General features: G+C 42.6%; 1 non-coding gene and 1 pseudogene across 1 annotated transcript; both read right to left on the reverse strand.

Moving 5' to 3' along the window:
• LOC113875350 overlaps nucleotides 1-20,739 on the reverse strand; it is an 84,539-nt pseudogene extending 63,800 nt beyond the window's left edge.
• On the reverse strand, nucleotides 3,294-3,365 carry TRNAW-CCA. Its single transcript has one exon. It is a non-coding gene; the product is annotated as a tRNA-Trp (tRNA).
• Nucleotides 20,740-21,162: the final 423 nt, after the last annotated feature.

Below are 21,162 nucleotides of genomic sequence, written 5' to 3' on the forward strand. Positions count from 1 at the left end.
GGCTTCCCAGGTGGCACTAGTGGTACAGGACCCGCCTGCCAGTGCAGGAGACATAAATGATGCAGGTTCGATCCCTGGGTCGGGAATATCCTCTGGAGGAGGGCATGGCAACCTATTCCAGCATTCTTGCCTGGAGAATCCCATGGACAGAGGAGCCTGGCAGGCTCTAGTCCATGGGGTCGTGAAGAGTCAGACATGACTGAAATGACTTAGCATCCATATACTCACTATATAAAGAAACTGAGGTGGAGAAAAAGGAACTTCCCCGAGGCCTCATACCTACAATACCCATCAAGTGTTGTCACAATAACTTTGTAACAAACCCCTCCTAAACTCAGTGGCTTAAGATAATCATCATCTACTCTTCTTGCTTACATATCTGTTAGCTTTCTTGATCTCATCTGGGCTCCTACAGGCTTAACTCCAAGCAGCTGTTGAGTTCAGGTCTGCTCTTATGCCTTTTATCCTCATTGGACCAGAGGCTAGTTTGGGCATGTTTTTCTTGTAGTGATGGGAGACACAGTGGGCAAACCCGATCTCTCAAACACAGTTTAAACATCTAACTGTGTCAAAACCACTAATGTTTCATTAACCAGTGCAAGTCACATGGTCAGGCCCAACATCAGGGTGGAGCGGAAATATGCTCCTTCCAAGGACATAGGAACATAGGCACTCAGAGAGACTGTTCAGCAAACAGTAACCTAGGACTTCCCTGCTGGTCTAGTCATCAATCTGCCTGCCAATGCAGGGGACACGGGGTCAATCCCTGGTCTGGGAAGATGCTGCATGCCACAAGGGAGCTAAGCCCATGTGCCACAATTACTGAGCCTGGGTGCTGCAACTACTGAAGCCCAGAGCCTGTGCTCTGCAACAAGAGAAGCTACTACCACAAGGAGAAGCCCCCCGCCAACACCTCAACTCGAGAGAGTACCCTCCGCTTATCGCAACTAGAGAAAAGTCTATGCGCAGCAACAGTCACCTAGCGCACCCAAAACAAATAAATAAAAATTTAAAACCCAGTAATCTAATCCACCATACTCACTAAAAAGTAGTCAGAAGTCCCTCCAGGGCTTCCAACTCTGAAGCCACTTTTTCTTAGCACTCTCTTGAGTAACACCAAATACCCAGGGCACAGCTTTTGGACATATAGAAAAAAACAAAAAACAAAAAACACAAAACCCTGTTTAATCAGTCTATTGGGATTTTGGCTTCTGATTTGGAAGGCATAAGGCTGCTCCTAAAGGCAAGTGAGAGATGGTGGGAGAGCCTAAGCAGTGGGGTGGGGAGGGGCAGGTGAGTGCCTGCTCTGCCAAGCTGACACCCCCCGCCCCCACCTACACACATGACCCTGTGATGAGGCTTCCCTCTGGGCCTTAGACCTATCATTAGAGGATTAACTTTCTCATCACTCTCCTTACACATGTCTCCATGCAGCCTTGGAATGCATCATCAAAGTCCAAAGCAAGGGCATTTGAATTCTTTGCCTGGCAGACCTGTTTTCTGGTGTTTAAAGAGATTGCTAGAAATTCCTAAATTTTGGAGCTGTTTCCCGCCCCACCCCCTTTCCTCCCCCAGGAGAGAGAAAGGAATAGCAGAAGCTCCCAGTGGATTAATTTATTTGTATTTTATTCTAGCTCCTGACATTTGGAGAAGGCTTGAAGAGCTTCCTAATGTTTGCTGGTTTTGATTTGCTTTGCAGGATGCTAGATTAAACCTTAGAATCCTGGAAAATAGACTTGCTATTTTCCTTAGCAGAGGTACAAGGTCTGAAACTATTCTCTCAAATGCCAGGGTGGCCAGCCCCAGCTCCAGAGCTGTGGCTTGTCTCCATCCTCACTGTTTCACACGTTACCAATAGAGCCCAGTGCTGCTGCCCTCTCAGTCCAGAAATGACCCCAAGTCCTCCCAACACAGCCCTCCAGGCAGCCAATACTACTTGATCAGAGTTAATGCAAATGAGTTCCCATCCTTGCTCTAAAACTTTTCCATTTTTAACATGCTGGGCTTCCCTAGTGGCTCAGTCAGTAAAGAATCTGCCTGTAATCCAGGAGACCTGGGTTCAACCCCTGGGTCAGGAAGATCCCTTGGAGAAGGGAATGGCAACCCACACCAGTATTCTTCCCTGGAGAATTCCATGGACAGAGAAGCCTGGTGGGTTACAGTCCGTGGGGTTTCAAAGAGTCAGACATGACTGAACGACTAACACTTAAAATAATTTTATCCAACTCTCCTGTAGAGTTCTGATAAAGGTACTGCCTTTTCCTGTTCTACTTCTCATTATGCTACTATTCAACTTAAAAATCCTCAGTCTCCAAACTCCTTGTCTTGCCGTCAAGGTCCTCCATCATATGACACTTTCACTCCCCACGACTTATCTAATGCCCCTTGAATCCCTTTATCACCCCTTGTGGTAGCAAATATTCTACTTTGCCTGCCAACATTCCTATACCTGTCTCCACCCCTGGTATATGTGCTTGATGTGATTTTCTCCTTTTAAGTATGGGAGAAACTGGAGAATGTGTTAGGTTACTAGTCAGCTGACCCGGAGTTCATCAAAGGAGAGTTATCCTAGGAGCCACGGGGCTGTGCTCCGTGGCTAAGTCATATATGACTCTTTGCCACCCCATGGACTAGCCCACCAGGCTCCTCTGTCCATGGGATTCTCCAGGCAAGAATACTGGAGCGGGTTGCCATGCCCTCCACCAGGGGGTCTTCCTGACCCAGGGATTGAACCCCAGTCTCCTGTGTCAGCAGATGGGTTCTTTACCACTGAGCCACCAGGGAAGCCCTGTGCCAGGTGGGCATGACCTAATTAGGTGAGTCTTTAAAAAGAAGGACAGATCCTTCTGGAAGTCAGAAAAATTTTGCTGGCTTTGAAGAAGCAAGCTGCTGCTGTTGTGAGAGGGTCTTTGGAGGCGGCCATGAGGAAAGGATTTGAGGGTGGCCTGTAGAAGCTAGGAAGGGTCCTTACCCAGTAAGTAAGAAGAAAAATACAGAAACTCACTCACACCACAGCAGGGAACTGAGCCCTGCCAGCAACCACATGAGCTTGGAAGAGGAGCTCCCCAGAGGAACACCTTGATTTCAGCCCTGGGAGACACTGAGTGGAGAACCAGCGAGGTTGAGCCCAGACTTCTGACCCATGGAAGCTATGGGATGATAAAGTGAAAGTGAAGTCGCTCAGTCGTGTCTGACTCTTTGCAACCCCGTGGATTGTAGCCTGGCTTCTCCATCCATGGGAGTCTCCAGGCAAGAATACTGGAGTGGGTTACCATTTCCTTCTCCAGGGGATCTTCCCAACCCAGGGATTGAACCTGGGTCTCCTGCACTGGAGGCAGACGCTTTAACCTCTGAGCCACCAGGGAACCCCGATGATAAATGGGATGATAAATGATCATTATTTTCAGATGCTAACTGTGTGGTGTTTTTTTTTTTTTACACAGCCATAGAAAACACACACATCCATATTCTCAAGCCACGTGCACATGGTGAGTTTTCCTATCTCAGGGAACACTTAGAGCAGAGTCTTTTCTCAAACTGGGAGTCCTTTCTCATCCTTCTGCTTAAACCTTATCCAAATGTAAACCCTTCCCAAATGTACCCTTACCTCCTACCTGAAGCCTTTTCTTGGTAGGCTCACACATAGATTACCTGGTCTTTTTTTTTTTAATGCCATAATTGTTTCTCTTTGTTTGAGTTTTATAAAATCCCCCTGCAGACTTCTTTGGGAGGAGTCCAAATCTGCCTAATCCTTGTAGCCCATTGTAATTCACTGTACCCAGCACACAAAAGGTAGTTAATATACACTTATTACATGTATGAATGTTTTGTGAATTACAATGTGCATCTAACTAACTTGTGTATTTGACAACTTTCCTAACCTTAATGTATCATGTTTTGATGACATTTAAAAAGTTTACATGACCGGGAACCAGATGAAGAGCTCTTCACCCTACATGTCCAAGTATAGTTACACTCACATTCCTCTCTCTTCTTTTATTTAATTCGAATCAGTGCTCATTTGTCGTGTGCCAGGTCTTTTGCTCAGCCCTTGTCCTTGATGAACATAAAGTCTAAGGTGAGTAGGTCTCCAACCTTCCTGGTTTGCCTGAGACTGTAGGGTTTCCTGGGATGTGGGATCTTCAATGCTAAACACAGGGACAAGCCCAGGCATTCTGGGATGGCTAGTCACCCTAAGGGAGGGAGACACACAAGTCAGAAGGCAAATACAGTAGAGAGGGATCACTATGCTTTGGGAACTCAGAGTAGCAGATGATGATCTTATAAACTGACTCCTAAAGAGTATCTAGGAATCACCTAGAGGAATTGCACTAACAGAAGGAGGAAGAGGCCGGCAGTAGTAGATGTAGAAATCGGAAAAAGAATGAGCAAAATCCTGGCTCTGAGAGATGGCTTCTTGAGAGAAATATGTATGTATTTTTGTGTGTGCTTAGTCGCTCAGCTCAGAGAAGGCAGTGGCACCCCACTCCAGTACTCTTGTCTGGAAAATCCCATGGATGGAGGAGCCTGGTAGGCTGCAGTCCATGGGGTCGCGAAGAGTCAGACATGACTGAGTGACTTCGCTTTTACTTTTCACTTTCATGCACTGGAGAAAGAAAGGGCAACCCACTCCAGTGTTCTTGCCTGGAGGATCCCAGGGACGGGGGAGCCTGGTGGGCTGCCGTCTATGGGGTCGCACAGAGAAGGACACGACTAAAGTGACGCAGCAGCAGCAGCAGCAGCAGTCGCTCAGCTGTGTCCGACTCTTCGATCCCAAGGACTGTAGCCTACCAGGCTCCTCTGTCCATGGGATTCTCCAGGCAAGAATACTGGAGTAGGTTGCCATGCCCTCTTCCAGGGGATTCCTAACCCAGGGATCGAACCCAGGTCTCCCGCGGATTGAAGGTGGATTCTCTACCATCTGAGCCACCAGGGAAGCCCTGAGAGAAATATAAGTGGTTCTTATTCAAGGATTAGAATCAGCTTGTTAAGCCAAATTGTTTGATTGTGTGTGTGTGCATGTGAGAGAGAGAGAAAGGGCGGGAAGGGAGAGAGAGACAGGTAGGGAATCAGTGAGAGAAAGGAAGGACATTTCGGGCACAAGGGATAACCTGTGTAAAATCTGACTTGACAATACTGGAGGCTGTGCATAGGCCTCAGTGCTGGAACATGGAGGTGAGATGGGGTGTAACTGGAAATGAGGCTCATGGAGAGGTGGACCCCACTGTGGAGGACTTGTGAGCCTGGCTGAGGAGCGTGGGCCCAGCTGGTAGGGTGAGGGGGAACCACTGAGTAGCGTTAAACCAAGCAGTGATGTGGACCCATTTGTACTTTAGATGAATCATTTGCATCTCTGGGTATACGACAGACCTGAGATACCCAAGATAGGCATCACGGTGACAACGAGGAGGCTGTTGACTGTATCAGAGAGAGGTGACCATGGCCTGAACTGGACAGTGACAATGGAAATAGAGGGAATGGAGATCTTTCTTTTTCTCTATCTATCTGCATATCTGTCTACCTACTCACACTCACATATGCATAAACATATACAGTGATGGAAAACATTTGTATGGACATTTATCCGGGAAGCATATGCATATCTTGTTAGGTTACAAAAATGAAATGGGATCATACCATACATATTGTACCTTTTAATGCATTTAATAAACCTTGAACATCTTTGTATAAATGCGCATATAGGTCTCTTCTCTGTGTATCTTCAGTGTCCTCAGCAGTTGCCTAAGTATTCTGTTATAATGGATTTATCAGAAAGCAGTTAATAAAGATTAATGGCAATTCAATTATTTATTTTACTGATTCTTTCTTTCTCTTCCAATGTTGTGATGAACACCCTTATACGTTATTTTTGAGTGCTAATGCAAGTCTGTCTGGCTTCCCAGGTGGCATTATTGGTAAAGAATCCATCTGCCCATGCAGGAGATGTAAGAGACGCAGGTTCGAGCCCTGGGTTGGGAAGATCCCCTGGAGGAGGGCATGGCAACCAACTCCAGTATTCTTGCCTGGAGAATCCCATGGACAGAGGAGCCTGACGGGCTACAATCCATGGGATTACAAAGAGTCAGACATGACTGAAGCGACGTAGCATGCACACACACAAGTCTGTCTACAAGATAAAAATCTCAGAAGGTACGCGGCTAGGTCAAAAGGATATAGATATTTTAGCTTTAATAGTTATTGGCAAGTTGCTGTCTGAAAAAGTACCAATATGCATTTCCATCCACAGTATATGAATGTCTATTTGTTTTAAAACAATTTATAAATTAAGAAGAATTTCAATATCCTGAAATAGAAATACATTTAAGAATGAGGAGAGTAGTCACCACATTATGTATATGACTCTGACTTTGGTTCCTTTGGAATTAACCTTTAATATGCTATATTTATGCTATGTGAATCTCAACTGATTCAGAAAAGTATTTTATAATATACATTTTAAAGTCTGAATTGGGCTATAAGCAGTACTGCATGGCTCATATGAGATCAGATCAATATACTAGCTCACTCTACCTTTAAACATGACAGCCACAAAAAAAGGTACATTAAATGTATCTATCATGTGATAAATGAAATGTTTTCTATTAAAAAGTGTCTACTACACTTGGTTCCATTGCAATGCAAATTTTATGTTATGGGTCTTAGTAACAGTTTTTCTTGCAGCTAGATCTTTATTAAAGTCAGTCAAAGGCTGTGCTTCTCATGTTATGAATAGTCATCATAATTATCTACTGCAACTACTCCAAAAATCAGATTAGTAATTAGCTGGCCCAACTGATTGGTATGACTTCCTGGACGCAGCTCTTTAATGTTGAACATTTACTTTGTGCTTGAAGGATTTGTTTGTGTGTTTCCTATGTGTGATGAGAGCTTTTCGATAATTAGCTCCTAAGGGATGTCGTATTCCAATAGCTGAAGAATAATTACGGCCTTATGAAAAGTGAAATGACTTCGGCTTCCTTTTGTTGCGGTTTAATTGTAGGCAACAAGTCCAAGAGGCTTCTCATTTCAAATTGTGATAGTGAAGATGTTGCTTTCATTAACAAAAAAAAAGGATGTGAATTTGGTGAAATGGCAAATTGGTATAATTTTGAAAACAAACAAGCAAACCACCCTATTTAAACAAGACTTGTGTTATTTCATTAGTTCATAATTTTGATTACAAATTAAACTGTGGCAGAGTGAGGAGTTGGAAGGTTTTCACAACAAAGGGGATGGAACTTGAAAAAAGTTCACATCAAAAGGCATCAGCTGGGGGGACGCCGTTGTAATGGACTGTTAATTAGTGCCAACCGCTAAAACAAAGAACAGAATGACAGGTCCATTCTCACAGATTGTATAGTTTGGGGTTGAAGTGAGAATAGAACACACTAAAAAGAATATATCTTTCTTGAGTGTACTTCTTGTTACTTTTGAAAAATTGACTTTTGGGGAAAAATGTTTCAAATCCAGCTATACCAAGGTTATTTTTCATTCTAAACAAGCATGAGGAGTTAAAGGATGCTTGTTTATCCAAAAAAGTAAGACATTAGCCAGTTATTGCTGCAATAAATGCTGTATAACCAACCACCCCTGAAACAGTGTCTTAAAATAACAAGTATTTATTTGTCACCCATGGGTTTGTGCATTGGTTGCCCTTTTTTTACAGTTTTTGCACAAATGATTTATTGATGCCTTTCTTTTTTTAATAAACATTATCTCTTTTATTTTAATTTTCATTTTATATTGGACTATAGTTGATTTACAATATCGTGGTAGTTTCAGGTGTACAGCAAAGGATTCAATTATAAATATGCTTATCTATTCTTTTTCCAATTCTTTTCTCATATAGATTATTACAGAATATTAAGCAGAGTTCCTTGTGCTATACAGTAGGTTCTTGTTAGTTATCTATTTTAAATAGAATAGTGTTTATATGTCAATCCTAAACTTACAATTTATCCCTCCCTGCCACCTTTCCCCTTTGGTGATCATAAGTTTATTTTCTAAGTCTGTGAATCTGTTTCTATTCTGTAAATTAGTTCATTTGTATCGTTTTTTTTTAGATTCTGCTTATAAGTGATACCATGGCATTTGTCTTTCTGTCTGATTTACTTCACTTAGTATGCTAGTCTTCAGGCCCATCCGTGTTGCTGCAGATGGCATTATTTCATTCTTTCTGTACTGGTTGCAACTTGATTGGACTAGGTTGGACTTCAGGTTCATGACTCCAAGATCCAAGGTGACACTTAGGGGTTTCTCTTTGGACCAATGGCCACCCACAATGTAATCCTCTTATAGAGAACAACAGAAGCACAAGAGCCAGACTAAGATGCATAAGACACATAAGGTTTCTGCCGGTGTCATGTCCAGACTTATGCTTGCCAAAGGAAGTTACACGGACCAGCTCAAAATCAACGGGATGGGGAAGTGTGCTTTGCCTAGAATGCAACAAAAAAGTGCAAGTCGCTCAGTTGTGTCTCACTCTTTGTGACCCCATGGACTATACAGTCCATGGAATGCTCCCGGCCAGATTACTGGAGTGGGTAGCCATTCCCTTCTCCAGGGGATCTTTCCAACCCAGGAATCAAACCCAGGTCTCCCGCACTGCAGGTGGATTCGTTACCAACTGAGCCACAGGGAAGCCCTGTGCTAAACAATCATTCAAGTTATCAGAGTAACATGTGTAATCATCATAGTTGAGATTATTTCCTCCATCAGTAGGAATTGAGATCTTCCAACATTTTGATCCATATACATTGATTGTATCAGGCCACACCTAAATTGGAAAGTATTAAAGAAAAGAAAATATGATAAGACCATTTTCCTTGCAGCATGGATGTGACAGAACATAGTATAAAAAGCCATCCTTCTTGTGCAGTGAGGTTTGGACCACTGGAAACATGAAGTTAACAAGTTAAAGGAATATTTTCCATCTGTCCCTCTTGAAAAAACCCTCTAGTCTGAATGATGTTAAGTGGAAAGTAGACTTGTTTTGAATATACTGGAACTTTACCTAAACTTGCATTTGTTGTTGTTAAGTCGCTAGGTCGTGTCTGACTCTTTGTGACCCTGTGGACTGCAGCATACCAGGCTTCCCTGTCCTTCACTATCTCCTAGAGTTTACTCAAATTCATGACAATTGAGTTGGTGGCGCTATCTAACCATCTCATTCTCTGCCGCTCCCTCCTCCTTTTGCCTTCAATCTTTCCCAGCATCAGGGTCTTTTTCAATGAGTCAGCTTCACATCAGGTGGCCAAAGTATTGGAGCTTCAGCATCAGTCCTTCCAATGAATATTCAGGGTTGAATTTCTTTAGGATTGACTGGTTTGATCTCCTTGCAGTCCAAGGGAAAACCTGCCTTGTTTCAACGCACTCTATGAGATTGCTTATTTCAGCATCCATGGAAAAATCTACATAGTTGCAACAGCCTTGTTGAAGCTATGTGTCTTGGAAAGGGTTGAGCTACAGTATGGTTTAGAAGGAAGAATAAAACTGTAAAACTGCTTTGCTCCGACGACATCACCCATTCCAGAATCACTGATCTGCTTTCCACTATTCCAAAGCAGATCATGGAGGGATCTGTGTCCCTCCAGTCACTCTATGTCCCTTCATCAAACAACTGGAGGAGATTAATGATGTCCTCTGTACAGCCTTGTTTTGGTCCATTATGTAGAGAACAATGTCAACAAGGAAAACACATCGCTGGTGAACCTTTTAGAAATTGCAGCAGCCTCTTGGAAACGGTAAAAATGTCACCTGGAAGGAAGCTCAAAGTATCTGTGTGTAGCAGACCCTGTCAGAGTCCTGCCCATCTCTCCTTGCCTCTCACCATCTCCTTAATTCCAATGGCTTCTTGCTGTAAACACCCGCCACTCAACCTAAAAATATTTTCAGAATGCTGGAATAGGCTCTAGCCCATGCATCAAGCAGGATCAAACTGCTGGAAAAGTTAATGTTTCCAGGGGAGCAGGTCCCAACCAGTGATGAATGGGGGTTGATGCTGAAACATCCCTCAGAATGGGGATAATTCTGAAGCATGTTCTTCACTGTCTCCCATGAGGTGCCAGCAAGACTGCACCCGAGTGGCACACACACCCTTTAAAATCTTCTTTCCATTTCCTGACTCACTTCCTCACTGCCCTTCAACAGCTGCTTCCTGGAATCACCTCCAAAATAAACTACTTACCGTCATATTCCTGTGTCATGTCAAGGACTGTTTGGGGGAAAATCCAAGCTAAGACACTGTACACCTGCACAGCTGACATCTCATCTGGTTTTGCTACTTGAGTGAATAAAGTAGTTCTGTACATTATCCTAACTTGCTGCCTTTTTTTTCAGAGGATTCCACTAGTGTCAAAACAGTCTGCCAAATATGCTGACAGGCAGCTGGTCGACTACAGGGTAGGGTCTCCATGATACTAGAGCTAGGTTCTGTTCACCATCTTTCCATGGGGCTTGTCAGAAAATGGAAACAGACTGAAGCCTTGCTCCAAAATCCTGAAGTTCCCTGGTTTTCAGGGGGTAATGCACTTGACTGACCACTGGGCAGAAGATAACGTCTATTCTCAAAACAATTTGGTAACATTAAAACTTGGCATTCTTGGCAGATTTTTTTAAAAAAATCAAATGAACGGGATAAATGTCTTAATTCAAAGTCTTGCCATCCTTGTTATGGAAGCTGTTGCAAAAAAAAGCTCAGAACCCTTTAGTCTTCATACTTCTACTGTGGGTGAGGCTGGTGGTGGAGAATTTACCCCTTTCTTCAATTTTAAGATGAAATCTACTATAAAATACACCATTACGTTACTAACAGTTCAAGTGTACAAGGGGATATTGCCACATCCAGTGTGCTCATCAACTTTAAGAGGGACAATTTTAACACGTACATCTGGGAACGGAGGAATTATGAGGGAATACCTGGTCAGTGCTAGTGGGATGACCTCACAAGCACACTTGACGGCGGCAAATCCCTGTCAGTTTGAGGGCAGGTGGACATTGATGGACACCTGGATGGCTATAGGGACTTTTAGAAATTTTCTGATGCTCGGGAAGAGAGACTTAACATTGAAATACATAACCTGCTGCTGCTGTAAATATTGTCAACATAGCAGGCCCTGGCACACATGCCCTGTCCAACTTGAAAAAAAGGGACTGATGCAAAACACGTTCCACTGGAAGTCTTGGGGAACCCTGGGTTGCTCTGGCCACGGGAGCAACAGGAATTCTGTTGGTGCTTGTACACCTGTGTTGTCAGTACGTGTCCCTCACAGAATGAACTAGAAACGAAATGGGTCAGATGTCAGCGATGGCCATGCCAAAGACCCATCCACAGACTGACCCTCCCAGTCAATCCAAACCAAAGAACCTTCCAGTGGAAATCGACTTTCATGCAGAATTACAGTTGCCTTTCTGTGCTATGTGTGTAATCTGTAACTGTTTCCTTCTGAAGGAGGGGAAAGTAGACGTTCATTTTTGTCTGGAAAGAAGTGAAAGAGACAACATTTTGACAAAAAGTGATCTTACTGATATGAAAAGAATCTATATCCAGTGAAGAAGAGTGATATGCACAATTTTGCATATATGTGGATTTTTCGGAGGTTTATGGATTCCCTTAGACTTTTGAATGACTTTGCAATCTCCAAAAAAATTTTTTTTAATTACTTTGGAAACTGAGGACTGAAAGAATGTAAGTGATTTACTCCACCATAATTGTATAGTCAGATATTTTTGAAGTTATTAAAATAAGTATATTTTTTCTTGCAGTTGAACAAGTCCTTCTTGCAGTGTTGACCTAACTATTAATTATCTTAATAATCCTCACCACCCTTCTTATCCAGTGGAAAAACACAAAAGGTCCACTGTTTGGTCTCATCACAGATGCTCACTTAGGAATGGATAAATTAAGCTAAATAAGGTTTTGTAGTCCCTGTCTTATTAAACTGGCATAAATCTCAATTTCAATCTGTATCTTTGTAAACAGTGGCTAATCTTGTAGCACATTGCTCTCTCTTGCTTAGGCATGATTTATCTCTTCCATCCACAGTGTCTCTCCTCACCTCCACCCCCCAACTCCAAAAGCCTTAACATATTTCCTTTCATTCAGAACCTATATAAATATATGTTTCTTTGTGATGCTAAAGACTAATCTTTGTTTTTTCAAGCTTTTAGGAGGGATACTTACCTTAATCCTCTTAGGTCCCTGTGCCTTGAAGTGATAGCACTTGGCAAGTTTCAGGTTTCAAGGAGCGACTCTCCTAGGACTCCAGTTGAATTGACCTTCCCTGAGATTCCTGCCCTATCACCCTTTTGGGGAACACTTTAAAAAGATTTGTGGCTCCCATTATTGCTCAGTCCTTGGACATCTACCAATGGTGCGTTGAACAAAGAGGAAACGCAAAAAAGAGAAAAGAGGCAAGGGGAGGGGGGAGGAGGAAGGAGGGTAGCGAGGAGGGTTCAAATTCCATACATACGTTGCTTCTGCTCTTCTACTCTTTAAGTATTTTCCTAATTGTGGAGGTGTTTTCTTTCTTTTCCTTTTCTTCTCTCTTTTTAAATTTTAGAATACACTTATTTCATTATAATACTATATTCCCATTATAAGACTCATACATTTGGTAATAAGCTACAGTGTTTCTGATGGCATTCAAAGCTGTCTGTAAATCCCATATGTCTTTCTGTTACTGGCAGGCAAACCAGCCCTTGGTAAGTTGCCTTGATGAAGATGCTCATCTCCCAGAGCCTTTTGTAAGCAGCTGGCACCTGGTGCTCGCTGCCGAGGAAGTAGTGAGAGGTGAGGTAACAGAGAGAGATTCACAGAGAGCAAGTGTCAAGATTTATTTTCTTTGTTTTAAAGGACTCCCTCTGGCTATTATTTTGGATTTAGTGAAATTCACTTAATAACTGGTCTACCTTCCTAGGACCTATAAACCATGTCTCTTGAAATACAGTTCACAGGTCTTGACCTACATTACATTTAGGGGAGCAGTTAAAAATGTGAATTCTCATGCCCCAGATCTGCTGAATTTCTGGGTGTGGAGTATAAGAACCTGCCTTTCTAACAAAACACCCCTGTTGATTCTGTAGTAACTGAAGTTTGAAAACTCTATCTCTCAGCTTCCCACCCCTGAGTGTTTTAGCTCCTGCGTACCCACTCAAGGTACCCTCCCTAGTCCTTGTTATGTCTCGGAGATGGCAGTGTCTAAGAGATGGGAGATGACTGTGAGCACGTGTTGATTTTTGCTTGTTTGGTGTAGATTTCCCACCACTTCCGGTAACAATGCTCAGATTTTTCTCTAGAGGAACCGCCCATCTCTTTCTCTTCATTCATATGACCAGACAGGATCCTAAGTCTTCACACATCTTGGAGTGGGCATGTGACCCAGACCTGGCCAATCAGCACATTCCATCCCTATGGCTCCTTTGTGATTGGTTCAGCGGTAGACACACGCCTGTTAGGCCTATGAGACCCAAACTGAGGCTGCTGTTGGAAAAGTTTAGAAACTCTTTTTTTTTTTTTTGCAGGGGTTATTGGCAACCAGAACGATGTAAGGATGGAAGGGTTGCAGGGTGGAGCTCCGTGTGGATGGGTTCCACTTAAGAGCCGCACCAAAGAGCTTACAAAGGAAAAGGGAAGGACTGAAGTCCTGTGGTTTCTGTTTGAGTGCCAGGATTCATACGTATCTGCAGACAGATGTGCCCCAGGAGTTTTCAGATCGCTAAGACAGTATATCCCTTTTCCGTTTCTGCTAGTTTAACTCGAGCTTCTGACCTTTCTACAAGAGCTTCATTAAGGAAACACAGTGAAAATAACTGATCTTTTCCACGTTCAGAATTGATTTTGTTTAGATCAGACATGGGGTGTTTGGTGTGGGCAGGCCTTAGACTAATGGTATTCAGTGAAGTATGTTTGGAAGTCGAGGGGTATGGATAACTTTTTAAATTATTTATTTTATTATTATTTTGGGGGGTGGGGTGGGGTGTTGTGCTAGGTCTTCGTTGCTACATGCAGACTTTCTCAAGTTTCGGCAAGCAGGGCTTCTTAGTGCAGTGGCTTCTCTTGTTATGGAGCATGGTCTCTAGGGCACACAGGCTTCAGTAACTGCAACGCAGGGGTTTAGTTGCCCGAGGCATGTGGAATCCTCCCAGACCAGGGATGGAACTCGGGTCCCCTTCATTGGCACGTGGATTCTTAACCACAAGTTGATTCTTACCCAGGAAGGTAATGGATAATTCTTGAGTTGACTCCAAAAGTCTCAGACTAAGTCAAGGCCCTGGACATTTTGTAATATAATTCTGAACATACGTTTTGTCAAGAAGGAAGGTCATTATAGGGACAAAGGACCAGACTATTTGAATCAGGTCTCTTGAAAATTCCTGACCATTGTCATTATACTCTTAGCCCTGATAACAGACTCTCACCAGACTCCATGGCTTAGGTGTGACCGGTAGCTGATTCAGACCTTCCAAATCATGATCATGGTAGATTTCTCAAGTTATGATTGTAGCTACTTGAATTCATGGAAAAGAAGCAACCTCTAGAGTCATCAATATCGGGAGGACGTTCAGCATACAGTTAAGAATAAGAATTTTGAGTCAGACAGAACTGACTCCAAATCTTGACTCTGTCAATTGCTAGCTACCTAAATTCGGCAAGTAGCTTAGAGATTTCGTCTATAAAAGGGGATAATGGCATCCTTGTGTGAGAATTAAATGAGATGATATATGTAAAGTGCTTGTCACAATGCCTGACCCAATTAATTAGAATTACCCAATTAACCCAGGGCTTCCCAGGTGGCACTCGTGGTAAAGAACTTGCCTGAAATGCAGGAGACATAAGAGATGCAAGTTCAGTTCCTGGGTTGGGAAGATCTCCTGGAAGAGAGCATGCAGCCTACTTCAGTATTCTTGCCTGGAGAATCCTATGGACAGAGGAGCCTGGCAGTCTACAGTTCATAGGGTCACACAGTTGTACATCACTAAAGCTACTTAGCATGCACACACAATTAACCTTAGTTCCTCTTATTATTGACCTCAGTATGCACCTTCAACATTTTTATCCCACTTTTACCATATGTTGATATGTTTCATGAATATTTTCCCAACTACCCACCCATCAGCTCAAACTTTTAAGCTCTTTGCAGTAGGCTCTTCTGTGAACCTACTGTGGTTGGCTTTAGGTCTTTTGGTCTCAATTTACCTATCCAAAAATGGAGGGAGGAGGGGCAGTAGGGGCATTGTTAGACTAGATGTTTACTAATTTTTTTCTACTTTTAATATTTCTTCTGTGATTCTGAGAACTCTACGCACTTGGTAACCAAAAAACTAAAAATTCCTAGGAAAACAGCTCAGTGTTGTGTTGCTTAATCACTGATTTTGTCAAAGTAGTTTAAAATATGCTTTTTATTTTTTGTGTGAGGAGCTATAGGTGTGGTTCTATAGGTAAAAATTTGGTCAAGAATCAGAATGACTTCTACTCTATACTTGTAGTTTTACTGCAAATGCTATCAATTGGTAAGTATATTCTTTTGAAGCTTCCAATCCACAAGATAAATTGCATTTTTAAAATGCTCGAAGATTCCCCCCATTTTTTCATTTCTTTGATGCATGTAATTATTTTGACTTCAGCCCAATTCTCATCTTTTGGCAGATGACCAATTCGCAGATTCCAGGCAATATTCAGAATGTATTCAGCTAAAACAAATCAAGTCAGACAGTTGTCACAGAAGCATTTAACCAAAATTACTTCAACATTTTAACAATGCTTGACGTTTGCAGAGATGTCTTTGAAGTACAGAGATCCCCAAATATTTAGTGTTAACAGTTTTAGACAGGTGTTTTGCCAAAGACATGTAAAGATGTGTTGAGTGAAAACTATTATTTTGCAGTGAGCTTAGCCTCTGGAAAAATATTTATGTCTTAATTGGATGGAATTCCACCTGTCATTTTATCAAACACTTTGCTTATGGTCCATTTTGCTTAGAGTCCAAGAAAAATGAAAGTATTTTAGTTGTGAGCATTAACACGACACATGTTTGGGCTTTGTGGAATCACTGCGTTTGTTTGGTGATAATTATAAGAGAGTGCTTCAGGAACTTGAACTGGAGTTTGCAATTAGAACATACAGAATTGGGCCTGAAAAGAAAGCTTAAGAAAGAAGAAGCGTGACAAAAAATGTTGCCAGGGTCCTTTTATAGCTCAACAAAGTTATAGAACAGAAAAAAAAAAATCACTCAATGAAAACTCCAGTGGAAAAAGGCAATCAACACATTTTCTAGGAGCATCTGTTTATTGTAGGGATCTCTTGTCTTACTACCTGGCACGTAAAAGGGAGCTTCCTGCCTTTCTCTGCCTTGCTGTTCCCTTCTTTCACTTTGTCATACTTCCCTCTACAAGCTTTTTGGTCATTTACAGTATGATTTCAACAAGGGATACCGAAAATAGGAAACAGAATTCAGCCGATTTTGAATCCATCTTGAGATCAGAGCTAAGAAACATCCCTCCTATTCCTTAAAAAACTGGAACTAGAACTGCCATATGAGCCAGAAATCCCACTGCTGGGCATACACACCGAGGAAACCAGAATTGAAAGAGACACGTGTACCCCAGTGTTCATTGCAGCACTGTTTACAATAGCCAGGACATGGAAGCGACCTAGATGTCCATCAGCAGATGAATGGATGAGAAAGCTGTGGTACATATACACAATGGAGTATTACTCAGCCATTAAAAAGAATACATTTGAATCAGTTCTAATGAGGTGGATGAAACTGGAGCCTATTATACAGAGTGAAGTAAGCCAGAAAGAAAAACACCAACACAGTATACTAACGCATATATATGGAATTTAGAAAGATGGTAATGACAACCCTATGTGCCAGACAGCAAAAGAGACACAGATATAAAGAACAGACTTTTGGACTATGTGAGAGAAGGCAAGGGTGGGATGATTTGAGAGAATAACATTGAAGCATGTATATTATCATATGTGAAACAGATTACCAGTCCAGGTTTGATGCATGAGACAAGGTACTCAGGGCTGGTGCACTGGGATGACCCTGAAGGATGGGATGGGGAGGGAGGTGAGAGGGGGGTTCAAGATGGGGAACACATGTACACCCATGGCTGATTCATCTCAATGTATGGCAAAACCCACTACAATATTGTAAAGTAATTAGCCTCCTATTAAAATAAATAAATTCAAAAAAAAAAAAAAAAGAAATCTCCCTCCTTTGCTCAGAGAAGTTCTTCATGTGAATGTAGCTGATGAAGTATTAGCATATTGACTCCATTATTGGGATGAGTAAATCTGCGTCACACGATGGGCCAAGAGAGACTGAGAATGCACCTGAAATATTCTATTTAAGCCCCAATAATGTATTGGATGAATGTGAGCTCTGGGCAGGTCTTGGTGAGCTGCATTATCACCTTAGAGATGAGATCCTGAAGGGAGAAGTGGGTCATAGATGAGGTGTTTGGGGGTGGGGATAAGAGATTGTTGGGAGGTACTTTCTAAACCTCTCATTTTGGGTTGTTGTTGTTCAGTCATTAAGTAATGTCCGACTCTTTGCAACCCCATGGACTGCAGCATGCCAGGCTCCCCTGTCCTTCACCATCTCCCTGAGTTTGCTCAAACTCATGTCCATTGAGTCAGTGGTGCCTCCTACCAGCTCATCCTCTGTCATCCCCTTCTCCTCCTGCCATCAATCTTCCCCAGCATCAGGGTCTTTTCCAATGAGTCGGCTCTTTGTATCAGGTGGCCAAAGTGTTGGAGCCTCAGTTTTAGCATCATTCCTTCCAGTGAATATTCAGGATTGATTTACTTTAGGAAACCCATTTTGGGTTATAGTATGCCAAAACCCAAGCAATAAAGGTCCAACTTTAATCAAAAAGCAAAAACTTTACTCCTGTATGGTGGGATCTAAGGAAACAGAGTGAAGGACAGATTCCACTAGAGGGATGGATTCGGAGATTCATAAAGCCTTGTAACGGCACACGCACCCCACCCCTACTTTGTTCTCTGTAGACAGTCATTCTCAGATAGTCCCCAGATAAACAAATGGAGAAGTTGTCATTCACGAGATCTCCTCTCTACTTTTCTTGTATCAAAGACACTTAAAGTACTTGGGCTAGAAATTGAGGCTGAGTAGGTTGTCATGGAGAAGTTGTCATTCACGGGATCTCATCTCTCCTGTGCCCCTTTTCACCAGGGAGTGAGCCTCTAGATCACAACTAACTGTGGAAAATTCTAAAAGAAATAGGAATACCAGACCACCTGACCTGCCTCTTGAGAAATCTGTATGCAGGTCAGGAACCAACAGTTAGAACCGGACATGGAATGACAGACTAGTTCCAAATCAGAAAAGGCATACCTCAAGGCTATATACTGTCACCCTGCTTATTTAACTTATATTCAGAGCACATCATGAGAAACGCTGGGCTAGAAGAAGCACAAGCTGGAATCAAGATAGCCGGGAGAAATATCAATAACCTCAGATATGCAGATGGTATCACCCTTATGGCAGAAAGTGAAGAAGAACTAAAGAGCCTCTTGATGAAAGAGGAGAGTGAAAAAGTTGGCTTAAAGCTCAACATTCAGAAAACTAAGATCATGGCTTCTGTTCCCATCACTTCATGGCAAATATATAGGGAAACAGTGATAGACTTTATTTTCTTGGCCTCCAGATCACTGTAGATGGTGACTTCAGCCATGATATTACAAGACGCTTGCTCTTTGGAAAAAAGTTATGACCAACCTAGACAGCATATTAAAAAGCAGAAATATTACTTTGCCAACAAAGATCTGTCTAGTCAAAGCTATGGTTTTTCCAGTAATCATGTATGGATGTGAGAGTTGGACTATAAAGAAAGCTGAGCACTGAAGAATTGATGCTTTTGAACTGTGGTGTTGGAGGAGACTCTTGGGAGTCCCTTGGACTGCAAGGAGATCCAACCAGTCCATCCTAAGGGAAATCAGTCCTGAATATTCATTGGAAGGACTGATGCTGAAGCTGAAGCTCCAATACTTTGGCCACCTGATGCGAAGAACTGACTCATTTGAAAAGACCCTGATGCTGGGAAAGATTGAAGGCAGGAGGAGAAGGGGACGACAGAAGATGAGATGGTTGGATAGCATCACCGGCTCAATGGACATGAGTTTGAATAAATTCCAGGAGTTGGTGATAGACGGGGAGGCCTGGCGTGCTTCAGTCCATGGGGTTGCAAAGAGTCGAACACGACTGAGCAACTGAATTGAACTGAACTGAGCCTCTAGCTTCTCCTTGATGTGGGTAATGTCCTTCTGAATGCCCTTTCTCATTCTCTGGCCTCTCATGCTATGATTTACTTTATTGTCCAATTTCTTTTGGCTGCTCTCTGCACAATCTTAGTTCTCCAACCAGGATTAGGGTGGATCCGAATCCTATATTGCAGTTGTTTAAACCACTCAGTCTGTGGTGCTTTGTTCTGGCAAGCTTAGTGAACTGGCACACTCCCCTTAGTAAACTGACCATCAAACAGGTAGATGGTCTACAAATAAAGACACATGACTGTGCAGATAGCTGATGTTTGGGGGAAAAAAAAAGATACAGTCAGGAAAGGAATTCCAGCAGCATTAAGAGCTCCAGCAAAGATCTGGAGGTAAGGAAGGAGGAAATTATATTTGATACTGGAATGTGGGAAGGAGCAAAGAGCAACAAAGCTGATAAGGTGAGTTGGTCTCATAGGATCAAGGTCAGTGGATTCTAGGTGGAGAAGTTTGATCTTCCCGGCCCTCCTCTGGACCCTCAGTAGACCAAGAGAACCAGGTAATAGATGTTGGATGAAAATTCAGGGCATGTGGAAAAGTCCAGCATTTTTTTTCCCTTGCCTCCTCTTTTCCTATACAAGCTATTACTTTACAAGTTGAAAGAGATTCTGGAGCCTAAAAAATGCCTATAAAATGAAGAGAGAAATCGAAAGAAGGTTTCTTTGCTTCAGGGACTTTGGGAGGAAATTTTTGTTGGCTTAAAACTTTTATGGATACAAAAGCATTTCATGCCCATTGACTTGAGTGAATTTGGGGGCATTCTCCCAGATGGGATACATTTATTGGCCGGGAAGGGATGAAGCTTCGGACTGGGTCCCTGCAGTGCAAGCAATGAAGTGACTTCAAGTCTTTTTGCACAGTGAAGAAAATTGGGATGGGTCACTTTCCACTTGCGGTGGTGGGGGAGGGGTGCTGCCCATGGCTCTCGGGGAGGGGGGCTTCTCACGGGGCCCCTACACGGCAGGCTTTTGTGTGCTCAGAGGAGAGAGCTTGGAGCATAGGCACACGGTGTGGCTGATGCGACCTGATAAACCCCACACAAAAAGCCAACTGTAGTGCTGAAAGGGTCTCCAATGTAGCTCTTTAATTTCCTCGCTTAGAAATGTCTCTCCTCTTTTCATCCCCAGCCCTTATCTTAACTTCTAATCGGAGCAAAGCGGCAGCCTTTCAAATTGAACAAATAGGTTCTTCTGGCCGTGACAAGATGTACCTCATTTTCTCAGCCAGCCTTCAGCAAGGTCACACCTTTTTAATTTATTTTCTGTAAGAAAAATCTACTTGCTGGATAGAACAAGGGCCAGATCTCGCTAGAGGTCATTGCTCGAGCTAGTCATAAAGCGAACGGGATTAGAACCGTTTCATATCCTCGCCCTCACCTTGCTGCCCACCGCCAGCATGCAGGGAGCCGGTGGGAGCTGGCCGGGCGACAGGGACATTCCGCGTGGATTGTTCTCTCCTCCTCTTGTGCCGGGCGTCTTTCCCCTTGTAATTTATTTGTTTTTCCCACATGGCTTTTACTCTCCAAAATGTACTTATTTAAAAATGTTAATGAAAGATCACTGGTTTAACATCTTCTAATATGAAAAAAGAAGAGATGGGAGATAGTTTGCTTTCAATTTATTTCAGCTAATTTGTTCTTTAACGGACCTTGTCCACCACCCCAACTTTAAACATTGTTCCCCAGACATTTTTTTTTCCTGTTGATTTAAAAGTGGAAGTGATTTTACTGTGAAGTCAAGGCAATCTTCAGTCTTTAAGTTTTAGTGATTGGATAATTTACTAAAATATCCATCTGTTTTGTTTTGTTTGTGTTAAGTAACTTCGTTTTTCTGATTATAACATTAGTTGCCATGTACATT

Source organism: Bos indicus x Bos taurus, chromosome 18 (genome assembly GCF_003369695.1).
Source record: "Bos indicus x Bos taurus breed Angus x Brahman F1 hybrid chromosome 18, Bos_hybrid_MaternalHap_v2.0, whole genome shotgun sequence".
NCBI lineage: Eukaryota > Metazoa > Chordata > Mammalia > Artiodactyla > Bovidae > Bos > Bos indicus x Bos taurus.